Here is a 25036-nt window from a genome sequence, read left to right on the forward strand (position 1 = left end):
GAAGCATTTTTTAGCAATACAGTTTATTAACACTAATATAATAATATAAAATTAGTGACATTTCAAGCAAAAACTACAATTGTGTCATCATCTACATCTACCCTCATGTCACTCTCACATGTATGATTTTACTTTTTCTGTAGAACTTTTTTTTTTTACAGAACCTTCAAGCTGCTTTTTTATACAAATGACAAGGGTGTTTATTCTCTAGTCTAGGAGCATCCATCACAGAATTTAACTTTTTCCTTTTTGCTTCATAAAAATCACAATAAATCATGGTAAAGGTTAATTTGTTTTAGCGCCGTCGCAGAATTTTCATCTTAAAATATAAAAATATATTGCTGAAAATAAGCAGTTCTGCAGTCAAAGTTGCACAATGTGGGACTAACAATGTGCATTTGACTCTTGCCCCATATTCCAAGCTTTCTAAAGCCATACAAACAGCTTTGGAATTAGAAAAAGTTTCAACATTGAAGACATCATTATTACATTTTCATTTTGGAGCTTAATGGTCATGGTCACCATCCATTTTCACAGTATGGCATTTCTTTTAAATGCTAATGAATTTTGACTTATTTATAACCCTAATTCTTGCTACAACTCAATAGTGTCCTCTCCACGGTGTACCAGTTGATGTAAAAATTCATTCTCAGACCCACAGGGATTAATTACATTGTGATGGGGCTTAGCCCAAGCACGCATCAGGCTGTTTGTCTGGAATAATATCTCCTGGCAGCCTCAGAAAAATGATAAGCAACGTGAACAGACCTCATGAATATCAATTAAGCAGTACCGTGGTAAATAAATAGGCTGGTCTACTGGAGGCAATGGGAGCATGTAGACTGTTGCATATTCATAACGGTTCACGGAGTCGAAGAAATTCGTATATTTGCTTGAAAAACTAATCATTGTTGAAATTGATTCATATTGTGCATGCACTGGTGGTTAATTCTGAAAATGGTTACCACAGTAACTCCATTAGACAGCAATATGCATATTTTGTTTAATTACCAGAAGACCATTAGTAGGACACCATTATATTCCCACGGGTTGAAAACATCATGGCGAACAACAGGTTTGAACTGCTAGTTGGTTGTGTTTATAAATGTATAAACTGAATTTGCAGCATTTTTTTACTGAATCATTACAAGGCAATTAAGATAATGATGACTGTAATTTGTTTTCTGTGAAAGGGCTGCCATCTCTATTAATAGGTGCTGTTGTTGTGCGAGCACTGTTCACATGCCTAATTAGTGTCTAATGGAATACCGCTTATGATCTGTGTGTCTGTTGGGTGTGGGTAACCGACAGGGAGGGAAAAACACACAAGATATGAAATATACACATCTATCATCCATCCATCTATCCATCAATCGCTACACAAAACCTTGTTTTGGGGTTTGGGATCAGTACGATTTTTTCCATTGTACTTACTCAAATAAGTACTGAGTAATATTAATGTACTAACTATAGAGCTACGGTTAGGGTTAGGGTTAGTTACTTTGATTATTCATAATTTACTGTTACTAGTAATTTATTCCTGTGATGCAAAGCTGAATTTTCAGCATCATTACTCAGTCTTCAGTGTCACATGATCCTTCAGAAATAATTTTTAATATGCTGTTGATTATGCTTGCTGCCCAAGAAACAATTCATATTATTATCAAAGTTAAGAAACAGTGCTGTATATGTATGTATATGCATAAATACTCCTTCACAAGACTGTCTCTATTTGACTGCTCAATTCTCACTGCGCTCTACAAGAGAGTGCAGTAAGACACTGCCGGTTGTCCAGAGCCTCCATTAAATTGATCAATGATTCAATTACACTACTTCCTGGATGTAGGTGTATGTGTGTGTGTGTGTGTGTGTGTGTGTGTGTGTGCGCCTTCCTGTTATGAAAGCCCTCCAAAAACAGTGCTTTAGTTAAAGCAGATGGGTCTAGAAAGCTCATAGCACTTTTGGTCTCCTCCAGTTTCTTGTAGTCAACTTTCAGGTCATTGACTCTGGTCTTTAAATTGAACTTCTCCAAAGACTGCATTCACAGCTAGACATATTTACAACAAGATGCTTCTGGGTCAGACTAATGTCCCCCATCAAGGTCGGTCAGAAATCTGGGAGTAACGTTTGATGACCAGCTGACCTTCACAGATCACATTTCAAAGACAGCTCGATCATGCAGGTTTGCGCTGCACAACATCAGGAAGATCAGGCCTTTCCTAACTGAGCACGCAACACAACTCCTCGTCCAGGCCCTGGTCATTTCTAGGCTTGACTACTGCAATGCTCTTCTGGCCGGACTTCCAGCATGTGCAACCAAACCTCTACAGATGATCCAGAATGCTGCAGCTCGTCTTGTCTTCAACGAGCCCAAGAGGGCCCACGTCACTCCTCTGTTCATCTCTCTGCACTGGCTACCTCTCACTGCTCGCATCAAGTTCAAGGCATTGACGCTTGCTTACAGATCTATCACAGGCTCAGCTCCCTCCTACTTTCACTCACTCCTATGAGCCTACATCCCTACCAGACACCTACGATCAATCAACAAGTGACGTCTCGTGGTTCCATCACAGAAAGCCACAAAATCACTTTCCAGAACATTCTCATTCACAGTTCCATGCTGGTGGAACACTCTCCCCACCCTCATCCGGAATGCAGAATCCCTGACAACATTCAAAAAACAGCTGAAAACCCATCTCTTCCGTGAGCACTTAACTTCATAAAAAAAAAATAAAAAAAAAACCTTTCCCTTTAAAACCTCACTTATCGTGCTTATGCTACTCTGAATAATGCCTGAACTTCGTATTTTGAGCACTTCCTGCGTTGTTGTTGTTTTTTGCCTCTTCATGATGACTCGCTTAATTTAGTCCCAATTTGTAAGTCGCTTTGGATAAAAGCGTCTGCTAAATGACTAAATGTAAATGTAATGTTTTAGCTAGTCAGCTTCACCCAGACAAGGTTTTTATTTACTTTCATAATTTCCCCCAAGAAAAGTTCACCCCCAAAAAATTATATTCTGTCATCATTTATTCACGCTCATGTCATTTCAAACCTGTATGACTTCCGTGCCTTTGTGGAACACAAAAGGAGAAATTCTGTGCTCTGATGGTTGCACTTTTCCATCCAATTACAATGAATGGAGACTGACATAAAAGTGTCATAAAAATGCTCCTTATGAGCCATGCACGATTTCCCAAGTCTAAAAGCGTCTGCTAAATGAATAAATGTAAATGTTTCAATAGCATACAATAGCTTTGTGTCAAAAACAGACTAAAATGGAAGGATGAGAGAACGATTAATTCAGACCAGTTTTGTGAAGCAGATCAACCATTAACTGAAAAGATCTGACTGAAAAAGATGATTCGTTAATGAACTGAACCTCACTATTCCTCTTATGAGCATGAGAGCTTTTATTGTACAATTATGATGCTTTTGCATCCCATTTGAAAAAAATAAAACAAGCAAGACATTATGACAAGTAAATTATAAAAATGATATTTTGGGTGAACTACTACTCAGTTACAATTTAAATATAAAGTATACTTGGTTATATCCCCATCTCACAATCCCTTAGGAGAAATAAAAATAGAAAGAAAAGAGAGATGTCAGAGTGCAAATCAAAATCTCTGACTTTTTAAGCTTCCTTGGAGACATTTTTGAGATTTCAAAACAGTCTTCTTCCCCAGAGGAAAACTCTGAGCAACATGCAACGTCTCATTTGCATCCCATTTAATCTTTAAGAAACAATTGAGATGTTAAAGGTTTTTCCTTCCTATTTGCAGTCGGTCTGCAATGTTTCCTGTCACTGTTGGTATTTGTTCAGGAAGTATTTCCTGATTCTAAACATGTTTGTATGGCATGTTAGCCATCCATCTCAAAGTGACAAAAAAACAGCAGCATCTGCTGGAATTGATGTTTAACATCTGAGACGTCTGGAAGCTAATTGGGGTCATGCCGTCAGAGAAAAGAGCTCAAACAAAAGCGCGGCGAGCGAAATAAGTTCATTTGTTCTCACTATAACACCAAGCTGAGCGGCAAACATCACAGTGATGACAAAATCCTTTTATTACATTGTATGCTTTTGTTGAGATTAGAAGAACAGCAACCCATGGACAATTCAAATATAATGGCAGAATTAAACCAATCAGGAATATTGTATTATGTCAACACAATGACAGAGGAGAGCTTACAGCAAATAAATTATTCATATAGCTCAGAAGCAACCTAAAACTAATTACAGTGCTTAATGAATTCATCATGTTGTGCTCCCTATGCCTACAAATAATTCACCTAAAGCAGGGCTGTACGTTAACCTTTATTTTGCAGCACTGGGGCTACAGAGGTTAAAGGTTTTGTAGCACAGGCCACACAATTGTAGCACATCTGTTACCATCAGTGCAGTTCATAGATGTGACTGACCAAGGACATTAATGTTCTATAGAGGGCAAAAAAAGATATAAAAAAAATTAACAAGAAATGTTTTCAGCCAAACATTTTCATTCGTTTTGGTTGAGCACTTAAAAAAACAGCTTCATTTTCCAATAAATCATTGGGCGGATCTAAAGTTTTATTGTACAATATTAAACTATGAAAAAAATCTGTGTCTGTAATTTCTAAATTTTTGTCAGGAAATCTTATGCATCCACTGAGAGAGAAAAAAAAACTCTTTTCAATATTGGAAAAAAACGTATGGATTCGCATATTCGCAAATTTCATTAGAAAGTTTTATTTTTTCTATTTTTGAGCATTATTGTGTACACGCATAATGTAAATGAAGTGAAGTGAAATGAAGCCACGTCATATTACAAAAGTTATTTTTAGTTATTTGTTATTGAAACAATTGAAAGTTATTGAAAGTTATTGAAACACTCGACTGATGTTATGAAGTGACTTTGGAGTTAAAACATGTCATTAAATGTTATTTTTGTTGGACAAACAGCAGATTTATAAATGCTTGTGATGTTTGGCGCGTGTTGCTTTTTCAAATGCACGTTATACTATATATTCCTGCAATACCGGTGGCTGCAGTTTCAGGACCGCAGTTCTAGGACGGAGCATATTTCTAGTACCCTAGTTCTTTGTGACTGTGCAACCTTACTCCAACAGAGGAGACTTGAATTGAATACCGTACTCTTTAAGTGACTCAAACTCACAGAGATAAAGAAGCATTTACTGCGAACCGATCGATCCGCTCTGATCACAGTGCTGCGCTTCACCATGAAACACGGTGCACATATAGTATTTTAATAAAAACTTTTGCCATTCCTTAAATCACAGTATAGCCAAATCACGATTAATTTTGGTCAATCTTACAGCCCTAGATTAACCACACACACAAACAAGCACACAACAAACGCTTACTTCACACACATGCCAAACTGTATTGCATGCATGCTAATGCTACTGTGGTAAATTTATTCACAGACATGTCGCACTGTACAGCCCTGCCTAAAGGTACAGCAGGAACATTTAACAAAAAAAAACGAAACAAAAAAACATCTTGGAAACCTGAGATGAAAACTGGAAAAATAAAATAAAATAAAATAAAATAAAATGAAAGTCATTTATATATCAGCAAGCACTTAACAAGCACTGTTTAGCTATTACAATAAGCACGGTTGCATGCAAAAACAACATAAACCATGGTTGGTCATTGTAAATGTCGCTCAAAAGTACATAAACAAGCTGAATATGTGGACTAGAATTCATGATGATGGTTAAAAGTCTGACTTCACAGACTTTTTAAAAGTCTTTGTGGTTTAAAGATACTGTGCCTGATATTTTTTTCTTCTATTTGGGCAAAATGGTTTAAAACCCAAATAATATATTTTAAAAGCAATCATCTGTGAAAAAAACAGGCTTTATGATGCCATCTACTGTTTATTATAGAGGATTGTAATAGATGTGAAGCTTGTTCCAGGGACGGAAAGTCTTGGCCAACAACATGGACTACACGCCAGCGCACATATATTCAAACGCGCATCCCTGTAGACTGAACTCGTAGAACGCATGTGCACGCCATCAGCGTTCTCACAGATTCGCGTTTTTAAAGTTTGCGTAGAGAGAACTTAAAACGGTGTCGTGTTGGCGGCCCCTAAGTTAATAACTAATGATCCACAGAAGTGAATCAATCAAAACTAAATTTAGCTGGACAATAACTTTATTCTAGAGCTGCTGTAAAGCCAAAACAATCTCTGACTGTTACTTTAATTTCCTATTATCACTGTAAAGCCGCTTTGTGACACAAGATGAAGAAATTAAGTGTAAAAGGCAAGTAATAGTAAGGAAATTAAGTTATTGTGAAAGATTAAAAATACAACATGACAGAATGGCACATGAACAGATTAACAAACAGAAGGAAATGCTGAGATACAGGGAACAAGAGGCATTCAGCAACAGAGCATGATGGGAATAAACACCACTGGAACACAATTAAGATAATTGCTCTGCTTCGGTTTCTACTCTCTGGGGAACAACTAAACAGTTTCACTTATCTCTTTGACATTTCACTTCACCAGACACTCTTGTGTGCGAGCGCTTGTCTGTTTGTGAGGGTATAAAAGAATGTCTGTGTGTGTGTGTGTGTGTGTGTGTGGCATGTATACTGTATGTGTTTGTTCTTACCAAGCTCTATTGAGTCTGTTTATACGTCTATGTGGTGTTTTTAATATGCTTTAAGACAAAACCACGAGGAAATTCATAAGTCAATGCTATTGCTGAGTATTTTCTCCACAGTCTCAGTCTCACAGTCTCAAAAACGCAGTTTGAAATCACCGGTGTTTCTTACGTCACAAACTACCTTGAAACCAATCACATCAACGAGAAGGCGGGCTTTAGCATATCATTGACTGCTGCGAAGCAGGGGAGTCTCTCAAGAGAAGTCAGGTTATCCCGCTGTATTTTTCTGTTGATATGAAAAACAGGTACAGTTAGCGATATAGCAGGTGAATTATGTATATGATATTACACTCATCATGTATTTGTATGTTATGATGAACTATATGCCTTTCTCCACTGACATTCTGAGTTGTTCATTAGCAACACATTATTAGCTGTTTGATAACTTAGTCAAGCAAAAGGCTAATCATATTAATTGCCGTTATGTGTCCGACGTTGTAAACAGCGATACTATTGTGCAGCGTTTACTACAGTAAAGTTGACCGAGTGAATCTCTGAGTGAGAGTTAATAAAGGCCTTCTGAAGCAAAACGATGTGTTTGTGTAAGAAAAATATGAATATTTAAAATTGTATTAAGTTTTATTAACTTTATTAAGTAAAATAACTAGCTTTCGGCCAAACGAACATACAGATTCCACTTAAGTGTGTAAAGCGCAACTTATGCGAGTAATGCAACGAACTGCTGATATTTATGCTATGCCATGACGTACTACGCTACTTCCAATGTCATAGATTTCGTAAGTTGCGCATTAGGGGCAAGTAGACTGCGTATGGCCGTTTGGCCGGAAGCTAGAATTTTACATTGTAACGTGTTAAATTTAAATACATTTCTTACACAAACTCATCGTTTTGCTTCAGAAGGCCTTTATTAACCCACAGGTGCCATTTGGATGGATGGATGGATGGATGGATGCACGTTTTTGACAGCTTATGACAGCCACAGTCTAATCGATTCCCCCTTTGAATTTAATATGAAACTGTTACTAAAGCAAAACAGTGATCATAATTATGCTGAGGGTGCGTAGTTTGAAAAGTGTGTAATTTGTGTTGGTGCATGGCACTGGACTTATCTCTTTTACTCGTCAGTGCTGTTTTGTCGGCCATGTCGCTTTAAAATATACCATTCTGTGTAGAATTCAAATGGATCCGATATGTTTTGTGATCTGTGCCGATTCGCATATGATCATCCGCTCTGTGCAGTCGTGTCTCTGGACCGGAGCAGACTGTGTGCGTGACACTAACGCAAAACCAGACTTCATTCGTCTCAATGGAAAGCTTATTTACACTGTCTGAATCATTCCTTATCCACTATATATAGAGCACTATGTGCCATTCACAATATAGAAAATAGTGATTGTGTGAATAAGGGACCAATTTCAGCCTCAGCTTCAGCGTCTATTTAATAATGTAGCGGGCAAGACGCTTTAGATTCTAGAGAGCATTTGTCTGGAGGGAAAATCTGATGAGAATCTGAAGTGCAGACTGCAGAGTGACGTCATCAAAATCACTGATCCATATTGATGAAAGTGAAGACTATGTTTTGAAGGCTTATCTTATAAATGCGAATTTTGTTATTGTTTTGGAGCACACTAGCTTATAAATAACCTTAAGGCTAACATATTCATACTAAAAGCCAAAAAACTTGGGGACTTTATGGAGGACTCTTTTGACTAGTGCCAGGAAACGTATTGCAACCACCCAGAACACCCAAGCAATCACACAGCAATGTGCTAAAACTAACTCAGAACACCTTAGAAACTGCATAGCAACATCCTGCTAACCACCCACAACCCCGTTTATCTTTCTGGCAACCACACAAGCACCACTCAGATTTTCACCAAATCTAGTTTAAATTCAAAAATACACTTTTCAAAACCTTGTGTGGGAGCATAATGCACTCTTTACAAGAGACAGATTAAGATTACGCAACCCGTCCTCACGAAAACACCCGAGGTTGACACGTGCATTCTTCTTTTCCCAGAGCATCCTTTTCATCAGCCTGCCTCCTCTGAAACCTTTCTTTCCCGTCAACCTCACATCCACCCCGGACTGAAGCACTCTGTCAGGGAAGGTAGACATGATAAGAGAATCTAATCTCTTCTGTTCGTTTGCCCCTTTCCTTTCATCATCTATCATTCCATCAGACAGTGAGAGGCGATTGAGGATCTGTCAGTGACAAGTCTTTCAAATCGAGGCTGTGCTCTCAGAGAATTGTGAGGGTGGAAGTGGAGAACAGACATGCAGCCTTCCTCATATCAACTAGATCAGTATTAATGATCTAATCAGAACTAGCTCAATGGAACAGGACTGTGCACACACAGGCACTCACGGCTAAGTCTTGTTGTAGTCTAGATTACTCTGTCAAATGTCATCGTGTATTTAGTATTAGGAATCAAGTACAAAACTGATGTATAGATTCCATTTAAACATAAGTTTGAACATAAATGTGTGTCGGCAGTGTGTGTACACAGCCACCCTATAAAATGTAAAAAATCCACCCACTCCTTTTTTTTTATACCCATAAATCATAAGCACTGTCTCAGAACAAGCCATTTGCAGATTCTGTACAAAGTGACATAACTTTGCACAGGCCCTGCCCACGACTACTGACGGACTCTGCTGTATTAGCATAGCCCCCGTCCTGAGATGTACACTGTCCGCCATTTTCTCCCGGCCAGAGCAGTTGTAGTAACAAGAATTTTAGGTGTTTTGTACGAGTGAACATAACAGTCTTCATATACTCCATCAGAGCCACTGAAGAAGCAGTGGATTAGTTTTATTTTTGAAGGGAATGCACCACCATATACCTAAGTTTGTTTATATCTGTGCGAGAATTATTTTACACCAGACTGCTTTGTGAACGAGGGTCAATGCAAAGGGACAATACAAAACACAGGCTTTGCTAAAAAGTTGTTACTTGAGGATGGATCAGTACTGTTCGTGATATTGGTTACGGCAGTGCGGGAGAGCGCACACTTTATTACAGTTTAATATAGTTTTTTATAGTTAGATGCATTAGGCTACTCTTGATGTAAGACCAAAAATGTGAATTTTTGTATTTTAAATTAAATGCAAGTGATCGCACCGGCGCCTACATGTCATGCAGTAAGTGCACTAATAGCGTCCACATTTAGCACAAACTTGAATATGCACCTAATAATAGTTCACAATTATATAAGCCATGTAAAGTTGCTACAACTTATATGTTTCGAATGATAAGCCATATTTGAGGTCGATGTTTTCCTGCACATACTGTAATAACCACAAGGACCTGCCATTAACGATCTGTCCCTCACGGACTGCGTGACTTCGCCACAAGTTTATTTTTGCCACCTAACCGACTAATAAATTTTTTGCTCGACTAAGACTTTTCTAGTCGACTAACTAGTCGGATGAGACGTTAGTGAATCTCTGTGGTCATTAAAAATCCCAGGATGTCTTTCGAAAGAGTAGGGGTTTAACCCCGGCATCCTGGCCAAATTTGCCCAGTGGTCTCTATCCATCATGGCTTCCTAATCATCCCTATATACTCATTGGCTTCATCACTGTCTCTCCTCCACCAATAAGCTGGTGTGTGCCAAAAGTGTGATTTGGGAATGTTATATGCACAATTTAAGAAAGCAACATGCGGCAATCGTCTTCTCAAACTTGTATTGAAAAGCACTTATAAACCAGCTGGTGGGAAGCTTTACGAGCTCCCTGTGGTTTTCGTTGAACATTTGGAAATAAAGACAACCAACAAATATTGGTATTGTAATGTTAGTTGTACAATACAAACGTTTTTTTTTTAAGTGCCCCTATTATGCTGTTCAGATATTACTGGCTTTCATGCAGTGTGTAATATAGCTGTTTGTGAATGTAAAAGGTCTGTAAAGTTTTAAAGACCAAAGTGCACAACAAATAAAGTTATTGTCTCCCAAAAGAAAGAACCAACTCTGAACTGCCAAAACGAGCTGTCAGTAATTCCAGTCTCACTTCCGTAACATTTATACGAAACAATGTAACAAATTCGCATAATGCCAGCCTATGAAATAGAATTCATTCTTAATTTTGGAGTTTAACAGCCATGGTTTCCATTCTCTTTCACTGAAAACATCAGTAAGGACCTTCTGCAGAAAAAACAACAACAACAACTCCTGTTGTTCTGCTCCTGTCCTGAAGATAATTGAGGGTAATGATACCAAAATGTCCTTTTTGGATGAACAGTCCCTTTATGAATTGGTACTGTGCATTCTGGTCACACAATTTAGAAACTAAGCTAAAAAAAACAAAACCCCCACTGCCTCTGGTACACTGAGGTTAATCTAACTGAAGTAGTGGAAGTTATTTATGGAAATCTGCCACCTCTAATACAACACCAAAAATGAATAATGCAAAAAAAAGAAAAAAGCTGAAAAAGTGACTCAGAGCTGCATTAAGACAAGAACCGTAATCGGAAGTGTTCCAGGAGCATCTGATGGAGTGCGATTTGATAATCCAATACCTCTTGACAGCTCAGACCATTCCTGCAATCAAATGCATATTGAATCATAGTGATTTATAAATTCCATCAAAGGCTATTTTATTAACATAACACCATCTTGCATGAAAATGCTTAGATGTAGTGGCTACAAGTCCTCTGCATGTATTGTATTAAGTGACAATATTACAGCGTGGCATGCGTGTATCGGAAAAAATTGCAGTTTTATAATGCCAGTTTCAACGCTGGCAGTAGTAATGATCGTAATGCCAATCTGACAGTCCATGGACAATTGGTATTGTATGCTAAAGTGGCACATTGGCATTTTTAAAGGTGAGTTAGAGATGAAAGTTCTGTGATTGACATGTAGAATGTGAATGAGTTTGCTTTGACCATGACTCATAATGACCCTAAAGGCCTGTATGTGTCTGTGTATTCGGGTGAGCACATCTCTCACCCGCCCCGGCTGTCTTACCTCATGCCCACAGCATGTCTCAGGACGCCTGAAGCATATTTAGCAGGACTGTCTAGACCAGTGATTCTCAATCCTGGTCCTGGGGACCCACAGCTCTGCACAGTTTGTATGTCTCCCTCATTTAACACACCTGAATCAGATCATCAGCTCGTTAGGAAAGAGCTCTATGAACTGAACTGGGTGTGTCAGATAAAGGAGACATATAAAATGTGCAGAGCTGTGGGTCCCCAGGACCAGGATTGAGAACCACTGGTCTAGACCACAGGCACACACAAACACACACAGCAAGGACAGATACTGCAAAGTGATTTATACCACCATGTAGGCCTGCATATAATATTCACAACTTTCAACCAATTAAAGGATATAGATCAAATAAAGTTACATGATCCACTCATTAATTCACACAATAAATGAATAGACATTACAAAGAAATGGCTTTATAAGTCAATATATTGTTTGTCATGTTTCAATGTCATTTAACATACGCCTATTACTGACCTGTCGTTCATAGAAGATTGAGCTTCGAGAACTAGCACAGAAAGTATGGCCTGCATTGCCATCAAACAGATTGACTGACTAATAGAGCTGCATCGATTCAAACACCAAAAAGGAATTTTCCATCACGTGTTGTCTAGCCAAATGATAAAAAGATGTTTGTCTGTCTTTTTGCTCCAAAGGTGTCAAAACCACCACAGTCTGCAATCTAATTTTATAGCTGTAGCGCCAAGGGGTCATATTGGCCTTACTCATCCTAAAAAGGAACTTGCCCTTGCTTATCTGTTCAAACTACACTGAAAAAAAATGATATGATCAATAAGTTAGGACAACACATGTTTTTACATTGCCTTAAATCATCAAAATAAGTTAAGCAATTTTCAATTTTTTTTTTATATGTTATACAAGATTCAACTCATTCTTTAAGTCAGTTTAATGTAATTTAAGTTGAAAAGATTGTACTTAAAAATTTAAGGCAGCAACTTTTTTTTTTACAGTGTAATAAATAAATAAATTTTACCATTTCTCCTCTTTGAGACTCAAAAACCCTCTCTCTTTCTTGCATTCTTGCTCACTGCAGAGCTCTCGTCCACTTTATTCTTCTTAGGCAAGAATATTTTACTATATAAGAAGTGATTTTTAACTTTAAAGGTCCTTGCACATTGAGTCCGAAATTTTCGTATGCGAAAAACGCAGAAAATCAAACCCGATCCGAATTTTTTTATGACAGACGAAAGTTTCCGAGGCAGTGTGTAAACGTGATTGACAAAACAAGAGGTCGTATTTATTTTTTAACGTGCGAAAATTTCGGATACGAATTTCGGACTTATTTTTCCTCATTAAAATCTGAATTCTGATTATTCCAAAATATTTTACTCAATAATTGTTTTTACCATCTGCAATTAAGAAATAAAATTTCTGATTTCTATTTGCATTTCTTCACCTGACTGATCTCCTTGCATCACTGACCCAGAGAGAGCAGTTGTCATGCATATGAAACAGCTTCCCAAACAGTCTTTTCAGCCACACAGTATCGTTATTTCTCTGTTACAAATATTCATGTTATCATAGAAGAACTGGGATGACTACGGTATAACGATCAAAATAGCGCTTCAAATAACGATTGTATTGATTACAACGTCATTGAATCATTAATTTAAGAGATTTGTTAAAAAACACTGATTCATCCAGTAATGAAACAAGTGAAGTATTTATAAATGTAAATTCATTAATTCATTACATTTTTTAATAGACTGAAGCAATTAAAATAGTCTAAACCTTTAGTAAATTACTTTAGTTGTTTAGTTTTCTTTGCGGAATTGTGTGAGTCGTAAATCGTGAATCGTGTTCTGTTTGAAACAAAAAAAAAAGAAGTGTGATTCTAAATTTATCCAGAATCGTGCAGCTCTACTAACTCTATTAGACTGCAACAGTGATTCTACTTTTTCCAGTATATGTTTGCCACAAAATTTGATTCAAAGTAAAAGTTAATATCAGCTGTATACATCGATAAAAGCTTGTAAAAGCAGTGACCTACACTGACATTTAAAATGTTGCCTCTTTTTGAACATCTCTTGTGCCTTCTAAAAAGGCATCTAGAGCTGTTTTAAATTTAGCTTGTTTTGCCCTTTCAGCATGGAAACACAAACTGTCCTCAATGGCTCACAGTCAGGAAAATGTTCTCACTGGACTCAATTTTGCAGTTTTGAATACGTACGATTCCCTGCTACCTTAAAGCCAAATGCTAGACGGAAATGTGAAAGGAAACAAAAGGGAACTCACAGTATACTGCCAAGTAGTAACAAACAGTAAAACAGCATAATGCTATAGATGTTTTAAACTGCAGTATGCTACATGCAACGCAATCATGGGGCAATTCATTTAGCGAGTGCTGTTATCATCTCAGAAATAAATGTTTTTTTGTAAAAAATGTCCTAACTCTCTAGAGAGTCTGATTAAATAAGAACATTTTAAATACATTTTGAATATAAAATATGCATACCGCAGAAATAGAGAGCAGAGAAGTATGTTAATAAAATAGTATGGCAGAATGCTATTCCGAAAATAGTCAAGGATTTTGACACACACACACACACACACACACACACACACACACACACACACACACACACACACACACACACACACAGTCTTAAACCTTTCTCTTTACAGTTATTATTTGAAAATATTGGCTTGTGTTACTTCAGAATACTTAAAAAAAAATGATTCATGTTATTAAACTTTTATGTAAATTTTGACGAAAAAAATAAATAAAAGGAATTTGTAGCTGCCCGGCATTACACAGGAAAAGCAATTTGAGGATAATCATTCTTTTAGTGGTAGGTGCTGCTTCAAACTATAGCCCTTTCAATTCTACGCCTAAAAATGTGGTTTGCAGAAGACTCTGTAGAGGTTAAAAGGTTTTCTCTTTTGGTTTACAAATGTTCACAAGAGCATGAATATATCAAGCATTATGTTTTTCAAATGTGAATCACTGCAAACTGTCTGCAAGCTTCAGTTTCTCAAGAATTCAATCACAGAAAAAAAAATTCAAATCATACCCTACAACCAATGCTTCTCCTACCTCATTTGCATGCATTTGTTGGCTTTGGACAAACAGACAGTGAAATAAGCACAGCCAAACACACGCACACATACCAGAACTAGAGTCTGCAGTTAAGCCATTAAAATAACTGGAGAAACAAAATCATAGCCATTTAAAAAGATGTCCTATAGACAAAATCAGGACACGACAAAAAGCATAATTAAAACATTGCATTTTTTTAAATGTCAAAATATCCAATATGCAGAAATATATACCTTTTTAGGTCAAAATTGTGGCTCTGTCATACTTTCAAGACATTGAGGCCCAGTTTGACAGACAGGGATTAGATTAAACCATGGATTAGGCCTTAGTTCAATTAGGACAGTAGTTTACTTTTAATTTTTAAACGTGCCTCAGAAAAAACATTACTGTTGTGCATCTTGAGAAAAAAACAATGGCATTGACACATTATAAGATATGTCAGCGCAAGTTAATTTCTGTTAAAACAGTTTAAACATGCATTTTAGTCTGGGACTAGGCTTAAGCCTTGTTTGTGAAACCGGGCATCAGTGCCCACAAGTCAACTTCTGGCTCAACCAATGGCCTAATTTTGGGGCGGTACTGTTCGTTTGCTCAAACAATGGCCGATGAGAATGGGGTGGAACTGTTCGGGGAAAAAAACTGCTCTGGTTTTATTTACAGTATGCACTTCCATTTCATGCCTCTAACTGCACAGAGTTTACACAATAATAATCATCATTATTAATTTTTTTTTTAATTAATTAGAATTTATTTACAATTAATTTTGGTATAATTTAGTCAAGTTTTAGTTTTAAGTTAGTTTTAATTGAATTTTTACTAAAATTAAAGTATTGTGGCAGCAGTTTCTTTCTACACAATCTAATGTGAATGCAAAACACCCCACATGCAAAGCATCTGTCTTCAAAATCTTTCCACAAACAGTAGCAACATGGAGTCGTCCACAGACACAGCTGCTACTGACATTCAGCACACGTTGTGATACACGAAACGTAGCTTCACGCAGTGAAGACCAGTAAGCAATATTATTGTACAGTTATCTTCAGAACTGCTTTCACTGATACAGATTCAGATGCTAACATTTTTAGCCAAAGTCTAAACAGTCAACATATATTTTTAAAAATAGTAAGGTAGAGAATGAAAAACAGAAAGGATGACAAACTACACCGTGAGAGAGAGGCAGAAACTGAGAGACAGAATTTTAAATCATAAGCAACACATTAGCGTGACATGGGTCATTGGCCCGACCCGGGTCTCCTTCAGTTTTAGCCCAGTGAACCGGTGTGGCCCCCTGAGGACCTCTGTTTAAATCTTTCACACTGAGAAATCATTACTCACATTGTGCTTGAGGTCCCTACTGACCCCAGCACAATGACTAATAGACTGGTTTACTGAGCCTGTCTCTTTACCCCAGAGGAGAACACGAGAGAGAGAGAGAGGAAAAAAATAACCATGTTATATCTCAGTAGATTAGTCCCAGTGACAATTACATATTCAACACCCTCCTTAAGTCTCTTTCACACACACACCGATGAATTCCACCAGCATGAAAATACAAACTAGCAAAATTATACCTTGAAAGCATTGCACAAGTCTGTCAAATGCATATATGCAAATGTGAAACTGTGACATTCATCTATCTATACATCTGTACTGAATCTGTCCATTTGTTTTTACATATTCATGTTTGAGAAATCTGATTTCAGATAACTTCCTGGATGACAGTGATGGCATTTGCTAGAGATTACTAGCTGTACGCTCCAAAGAAATCTGACATTGGCAATCTTATAAAAGCACATTATCTTTAATGGACAAGAAACAGTTTCCTCTGCATGTTACCTTGAGTTGCAATGGTGCCATCCAACTATCTGTCTACACAAGTGATATGAATGAACTGTTTTTATAACCTCTGCTTTATCCAATCTATCATTTTTACCGCCCACATCACCTCATTTCTTGAAGGTCGACAGACAGTCCATCATCAGCTCTCATCAAGAGCACGATCACACGTCTCATCTTCAGACAGTAGTGTCACGTAAAGACTGTAAGGCTCAATATGCTTCATGTCAACAATTTAGTGCTAGTAATTGTAAGACTGGAAAAACTGGAAGAGAGGGCAACTCTCTGAGAGAACAAAGGAAATTAACATTTAAACTCACTCTTGTGCACCACTCAAGACGCAAATCTCACCTCAGAATCATCCTAATCTACATCTCTTTCCCTCTTCCCCAATTCCTTCTCTCTCATGCTGAGATCACCAAAATTCACCCAAGAATCTATATGGTTTAATGTGACTAATTATCATACAGTATTACACATGTTTGGTATCATTTGAAATGTCTCAGTGCGACTGGTACAAAGGTCTCATATTCCCAAAAAAGAAAAACAAAAGGTAATAAAGTTATTAAAGGGTTAGTTCACCCAAAAATTAAAATTCTGTCAGTAATTACTCACCCTCATGTTGTTCCAACCGCGTAAGACCTTCGTTCATCTTCGGAACACAAATTAAGCTATTTTTGATGAAATCTGAGCCATGTTTCACTCCTCCATAGGCTTCTATGTGACCGAAACTTGCTGGCCCAGAAAAGTTATTAAAGAGATCGTTAATATAGTCCAAGTGACTCCAGTGGCTCAATCTTAAGTATATCAAGCGACGAGAATACTTTTTGTGCGCAAAAACAAACAAAAATAACGACTTTATTCCACTATTCATTTCCTTCTCTCTCGACCTCTAGTTGGTTCGCGTAGTGTTTTTGCGCAGCGCGTCTGTGTTACACGTCACCACGTAGGCTCACTATTGGTCGACGCCGGTCATGTGTGTGTTGCGTGATGACGCGCAGCGCAAAAACACTAAGAGGCCCAGAGAGAAGGAAATGAAAAGTAGAATAAAGTCATTATTTTTGTTTGTTTTTGTGCACAAAAAGTATTCTCGTCGCATGATAAACTTAATGTAGTGCCACTGTAGTTACTTGGACTATTTTAACGATGTTTTAATAACTATTCTGGGCCGGTGAGTTTCGGTCACACTGGAAGCCTATGGAGGAGTCAAAATTCTGTCAGATTTCATCAAAAATATCTTAATTTGTGTTCCGAAGATGAACGAAAGACTTACATGGTTGGAACAACATGAGGGTGAGTAATTACTGACAGAATTTTCATTTTTGGGTGAACTAACCCTTTATTAAGAGTTTAGAGATAACTTGCACACAAAGGAGGATGGCTCTTCCAGGCAAATGGCCACCTGCTCTCAAAAGGTGTAAACTCTGAATGCAAATTCCCATTGTTAGCAAATGTTTCCATGTGAAAGGAGTTTCTGTCTTGGTCTGGGTAATACAATGAATTGCAACAAGAGGCTCGGGGCGATTTGCAGCTCAAATTAGCCTGTAATGCTGAGAGTGGTCGAGACTCTCAGCATCATGTATTTTCTGATGTCAGGTTCGCAGAGCATTTGATGTTTTGTATTTATTATCTTTGAACTGATTATGAAATTGGCATGATACATTTACCTGACATAATACATTATTACATTTGATTTTATTCCGACTGAATCCAAAGCTATTATAAGAGAAGTAATGTTGGTTGGCTTTTATCTGTAATAGTGGCCATACTTCTACTGAAGAAAAACATTAAGTTAAATTCAAGTGAATGCAATTCCATGGGGGCTATACCAAAGTATCTATGATTGTGTAAACATGAATGTGACCAATCTCAGGTATACAGCAATTACCTCTGTTTGGTGACCAAAACCAGAGACAATTTTTGCCAAAACTGATGAGCTTGTGAATGTGAGACCAGCGTTAAACAGAAGACGAGGACCTCTGAGCGACATAGTTTCATAATCCAAACAGGGTTAAATATAATTAAAGAGTTAAAAAGAATAATCAAACATCACTCACTTTTAATGATGCTCAAATATCATTAAAACCCTTTTTCATTTATGGAGTCAGATGAAATAACGAGGTAATACATATGAGAAAATGCATTTCATTTAATCTTGTTGTGTTGCGTAAAAGGAAAGACAGTAACGCGCAAAAACCTTCACCCGTCCTGCCGGAAACCCCCATTTGGACCGTTAGACGGGCTTACATATTAAACATTGATTTTCACTTAGTCTTTGATGAAAATCTTTGGAGAGAGGCATCACTCCATATATCATGTTTTTATATTTAATATTCTGATAGCTTTACAATGGGAAGGACTGTGTGAACGCGGTCATCTTACTTTTCTCAGGATCTTTACGTTCACACGTTTAAGTTAAAAACTCACTCTTTAAAGTTTAACTGTCGCCAAAATGCAACCTAGGGTCTTTTTGTTAATCTACCCGAGGCAAATTTTCGTTTAAAAGCATAATTAGAACGTTTATCCTTTAACATCAACAGAACATCATTATCTAACCAAATGGACAAATTCAAACAGCTGCAAGAGCCTTAATCTCATTCTCAATCTAAACCTTTCTATAGCAATTAAAAGGAATTCCAAGCAATTCCAAGTCAATCTTTTGGAGGAGATGAATCTGTCGGTCTAAAAACATTTTTAGTATTATGTTTAATTTATTATATTTAATAAATTATGTTTAACCACATCCTGAAGGCCAACAAATTGACTCATCTAAGGTGATTCAACAAAATATTACAACATGACCTACAGGCTCAAGACTTAAACTCCTTTGATTTATTTCCAGAGGCACTGGGAATCAGAACGGAATTCAAAGCAATCCCTGCTGGAAAGGCAGGCCAGGATCCTGGAAATCAGAAGGTCTGGCAAAACTGACCCAGATGAAAGCAACTGATCTATCTATGAAAGGAAAATCAGCTGGAGCGCACTTTAACATTTTACATTTCAAACATGTTTTTAATTAATAATCCCAGTCAGATTTTTATCCACTTTATATCATCTCATTTTTATCATCAAATTGTTATATGCACAATTTAAAGGTTGAAAATCCTACTGTTAACCAATAATGTTTTTTTTCTCCAGATAAATACCTTCTGGTTTTTCCAAAAACTTGTATAATTCATTCATTATCAGATTTTTATAATGCATTCTTTATCAGATTTTTATAATGCATTACATTTGTGCTAGACATGCTTGAAATGTTATACCATAGGTAAGTTATTATTAAAATATTTAAAATGCACATTTTATTGTTGTACAGAAGTATGTAGTCTAAGGACTTTTTAGTCATTATGCCAAAAATATACAATAATTAAAAACTGCTTCCGATTATTGGTTATCGGGCAGAAAAATTATCTGTACTGCAAGTTGCAACAGTCGCTAAAGAACAATAGCGGTCGATCTCTCCTTATAATGTTAGAATGTTGATCTTTTATGGTGTCACTGAAACATTTGCATACTGAATTACAATTTGGCTGCATCCAAAATCGCATACTTTCCTACTATATAGTCGACGAAAAAAAGTACACAAGTAGCACGGGTATATTTGTGGCAATAGCCAACAACACATTATATGGGTCAAAATGATCGATTTTTCTTTTATGCCACAAATCATTAGGATATTAAGTAAAGATCATGTTCCATGAAGATATTTTGTACATTTCCTACCGTAAATATATAAAGCATTTATTTTTGTGAGTGAATGCAGCACAATCGCGAACATAAATGGACAATTGTAAAGGTTTCGATTTTTTTGCACCCTCAGAATCAGTATCTCGACCAAATATTGTCCTATCCTAACAAACCATACATCAATGGGAAGCTTATTTAGTCAGCTTGCAGATGCTGTATAAATCTAAATTTAAAAAAATTGACACACGTGACTGGTTTCGTGGTCCAGGGTCCAGGTGCATTTACTTAATCGGGATGGTTCTTGTCTTCCATCTAGGATACCATTGATAATCATCCTTATCTGGAGAGAAATCCGGACACGCTGAGCATCAAGACCACAGTAAAGCAGCATTTAAAACTTCAGTTGCCCAAAAATGTGGTATTTCCTTCAAGAAAAGCAAATATATAGTAGCTGTTATTGCTGCAATAAATGTATCCCACAAAGTCATTTCACAAGGTTCAGCTTCAAGGTTCAGTGTAAACTCTAAAATGATGGTGCTATAAGGAAGTACAGCAGGTGGGATTTTGCAACAACACAGAATTGAAAGAATGTCTCAGTCCTACAGAAGTGGTTCTGATCACTAAAGGTAAAGCTGTTGTGTCTTGGGCATGCAGGAAACATTCACTCTCTCTCTTCCAATCCCTCTCTCCACAGAATGCACACTCTACATCATTGGCCTTGATTGCCTTTGATAAAAAAAAAATACTTGCTGCCTAATGCCTTCAACACATCCTTTCCATGTCCTTGTCCCAAACTATTTTTTTTTTTTATGTCAACAGGGTCTAAACTAAAGGTGTGTTTATTGTCACCAATAGGTTCAGATGTGGACAGTATCGATATTGATTGCATCATCCTCATCTTACATAAACCAGTTTTAACCAGTGTTAAACCAGTGTTTCGTTAAACACACCACTCTGGCATGATCTTAATAAGTCATCAGCAAATATTTTATTTTATATAAAATTATAAGAACTTTTCCAATACACTGTAAAAAAATGTCCACCTATTTCAACTTAACTTAAGTTCAGTCGCTGCCTTAAATTTTTCAAGTTAAAGTCATTTCAACTTAAATTATAATAAACTGACAATATATAATTAAATAGTTGAGTCTTGTATAACTAATAAAAAAGTTGAAATTGCTTAATTTATTTTGATGAGTTAAAGTAATGTAAAAACATAATGTTGCCAATGCCATGACAGCACTACATTGACAATAAATGACTGCGCTAATGCCAGTGACAAGTAATATCCTACTTGTTCATGAAATACACATGCTAAATAAGTTAAATATAGCATGTGCTATGACAAACGTGGATTTTAACAGAAATGGATAAGATTCATTTGTTCCAGGGCTCAAGTAGCTGTTACTGTTGCGTAAATTTGTTTGTTTTGTTGAGCCAACATATTCTTTTTTAAAGGTTTATTCTGTATTAGTATTACCATTTTAACTTTTGTCACTTTCCAAATGTTACTGTTCAAAGTTTAACATTTCCAATCAAATGTAATCTAATCAATAGGCCTATATACTGTATTTAAATCAAATATATTTGTACACTTTCTGTAATACTTCATACAGTAGCTAAATCATTGATTAGTTTGCTTTATGCAAAGTAAATAAAGCACATCAAATTAGACTGATGTAAATTGATTGAGGTCAAAATAGACATGCGCAGGCTTGAACATTGGTATATTTTAATTTATAAAGTTATTTTAGGAAAACTTCCAAAATATTTATATAGGAAATTTTTATCATTTCAAAGCTCCTACATTCTCAGGTCACATAACTGGTTGCAGTTTAAAGTGCCGACTATTAGAACAGAGGCTGGAAAGCTAAGCCTGTTCTATTATGGCCCCTGGTCCTGGAATGACGTGCAGACTAAACTTAAACTACAATCCCTCATCTCTTTAAATGATTTTAAACATAGAATAAAAAAATTGGTCATTGCTAAGTGCAGATGTTTTGATAATTCTACTTCCACTTAAATTCATCATTAATATGATTTTATTAATGCTGTTTCTGTGAACAGTATTATTTAGGGTATAAGGTAATACCTAAATGTTTATGCTGCTGTATTCTTGGTTGTATTTATTGATGATGTTGGTTTTGTCTGTGGTTTGTTATCTGTTTAATCCTGCTATCTGACCCTGTCTTGACTAGGTCTCACTTGTAAAAGAGGTTTTAACCTCAATGTGACTTTCCTAGTTAAATAAAGGTAAAAAAAAAAAAAAAGACTGATGAATTCACAGTGACATCACATTGCAAAAAAAAAAAAAAGATCACATTTATTCCCATTTATGGACAGTATTTTTTATTGCATGAGGCTGATTTTGAGTAGACAGCATTCAGGTTCACTCACAGAAACCCTTCCTCATAGATTCTGCTCAATTATCGTTCAGCTCATCTCTCTTTGCCCTTTCACCCATTTATTTCTCGTCTATAACCAGGCCTAAAACCTACAACAGCATTGAACTTTTAGTCTTGGCCAGCAGCTACTCTGAACGGTCAATACTCCTCCACTCGCTCTGACTAATCTAATAGTGTTATTTTTCTGTAGTGGAAAGTGCTGCGGGGTCATTAGACTTGTGAGATGGGGGGAAAAGCCAACAATCAGCAAATAGCTGCAGGAACTCTTGCCCTCCGTGGCATCTCGACAGCTGTCCACCACTTTAAATGAACGGACCGCAGAATAATGTTAGCCACAGGCAGGGTGTTAGAGAAAGAGTGCAAGGAAAGAAACAGGAGGAACAGAGGATGAAAGAGTGTGAGCAAGAGAGAGATGGAGAAGGTGAGAGAGCGAGGGAGAGAGAGGAATGGTGGAGGCAGATAAGAGACACTGAGGAGACAGAAGGGAGGGTGAACAGGGGCGATAAAGGGGTAGAAGAACCAGGGCATTTGGCCAAACACCAATCGTATGTCTCACTACATGCAGGCTCAAGTAAGATTCGGTCACTTCACACTAACACATTAGAAGAAAAGCTATAGTGACAGTGCTCAGAGCAGCTCACTGACATACTTTTAGATTGGATTTTTGAAATGTTATGTTATACTCACCCTCAATTTGTTTCAAACCTGTATGAATTTCTTTCTTCTGCTGAACACAAAAGAAGATATTCTGAAGAATGTTGGTAACCAAACAGTTGATATACCCCATTGACTTTCATAGTAGAAAAAATGTACATTTTTGGGTGAATTATCCCTTAAATACTGCATATGCCCCAAAATGCAATGAATATGAATTGGTTTACGCCTCGAAATAATTTTTAAAAGGAATTATTTCTAATCACCCAAATTTTAAAAGAATCTCATTCCAACCCCAATTTTTCTTCTTTCTTCTGTTCAGAAAAGTAGTCTATAATCCACTATATTTCAAGCCTTCTGAACTCACATTGCTTTGTCTGAGAAAGAGGCATACAATGTAGGATTTAGGCCTAAAGTCTTCTTCCTCATTGGTCCCGAAACTCATTTGTGCTTGAGTTCAATTCAAAACAATCAAATGCATCACGATCTGTCAAGGGAAATGTGAGAACTAATGATGTTTGACATGACAATCATTCTATGGAACGTTTATAGCTTTTTGTGTCCTTTTTGGAGCTTGACAGCACAACTCACTTTTATTACAACATGCAGTTCAGACGTTATGCAAAACATCCAATTGCGTGGTCCACGAAAGCAAGACAGGTTTGGAACAACATGAGGGGGAGAAAATAATCAATACTATTCCTTTAACACATAAGCATCATCACAGCTTGAACCCTTCTAATAAAGCAGAGATGCTGAACACACCTGACTGAATCACAATGAAAGGTTCAAAACAGCAAGTTTCCTCTGAGCGCCTCTCTCAGAATTCCTCTCATCTCTGTACACAAAAAAAAAGCAGCATTGTTCATTTTTACTGGCAAGCTAGCTTCTGAAATATTTTACTTCACATACCAGCAACAACCAACCGAGTATCCGAGTTAAATTATAAGGAAAGACTAAATAAAGCTCCAAATAAAAGACTTGTCAAGGAATATTTGAGCCTAACCTGACAGGTTGATGACATGCAGCACAACAGTTCATTCACATAACATATAACGTTATAACACATAGCTCGTTTAAATTCAACTGCTCCAGCGTGGTGTTAAGGATAAGACAAGCAACTTTAACATCATTGCAGAAAATATGCATAAAGCATCATAAAGTGAAGTGGCTTACCGTCAGGTATGTGGAATCTCACTCAGATGATGCTGGGACAGGTGTAAGTGTTCGAGGCAAGGTTGGTTGATGTACCTAATGGCTGTTGTGCGAAATAGTGCTAAAATAGCGAAATTGTAAGGTTTGAGGAAAAAAATGAACGGATGCCCAGGTTTGTTAGTGAACTGCAGTGTAAATAAACCAAATATGTTTGAGCTCTGTGCACTCAGAGATGCCAATGAGGAGTGAATGCGGAGCGTTTCCTCTTTCAAAGAATCAAGCCGAGGCTACACAGTACAGAATGCCTCCTGAGTCACGTGATCGTCACTCCTCACTCTCTCACTGCGCGCGGGCAACACAATGAAGATTTTCATATATGTGCTCTGGGGATGTTTTATCAATTCTTTTTATTAAAAAATGTAAAAGTCTTTGTAAAATATTTAGTATTTTAATTTTTCTTAATCTTACATTAATTACCTGAGATATTTGTACATTTGAAATGTATTTGTCACATTGCATTCTATTTTTTTAGTTAAAAAGCATACAGATTATTAAAAAATAATTATAAACTTGGAGAGCAGTCACAGCAGAAAATACAGTGT

The 25036-nt window shown here is 36.9% G+C and overlaps 1 protein-coding gene across 3 annotated transcripts in view; it reads right to left on the reverse strand.

The window, feature by feature from the left end:
* rap1gapb (RAP1 GTPase activating protein b) overlaps positions 1–24784 on the reverse strand; it is a 94024-nt gene extending 69240 nt beyond the window's left edge. Inside the window, exons 1-2 of one of the 3 annotated variants that reach the window (XM_084426042.1) lie at positions 24456–24683; positions 24045–24117 (exon numbers count right to left, since the gene is read on the reverse strand). The gene's annotated coding sequence lies outside the window, so the exon portion shown is untranslated. Of the gene's footprint in view, positions 1–24044; positions 24118–24455 lie in introns of all 3 variants that reach the window. The other 2 variants (XM_084426041.1, XM_084426043.1) reach the window with 2 other exon arrangements.
* Positions 24785–25036: the final 252 nt, after the last annotated feature.

Source organism: Rutilus rutilus (assembly GCF_951802725.1).
Source record: "Rutilus rutilus genome assembly, chromosome: 12".
NCBI lineage: Eukaryota > Metazoa > Chordata > Actinopteri > Cypriniformes > Leuciscidae > Rutilus > Rutilus rutilus.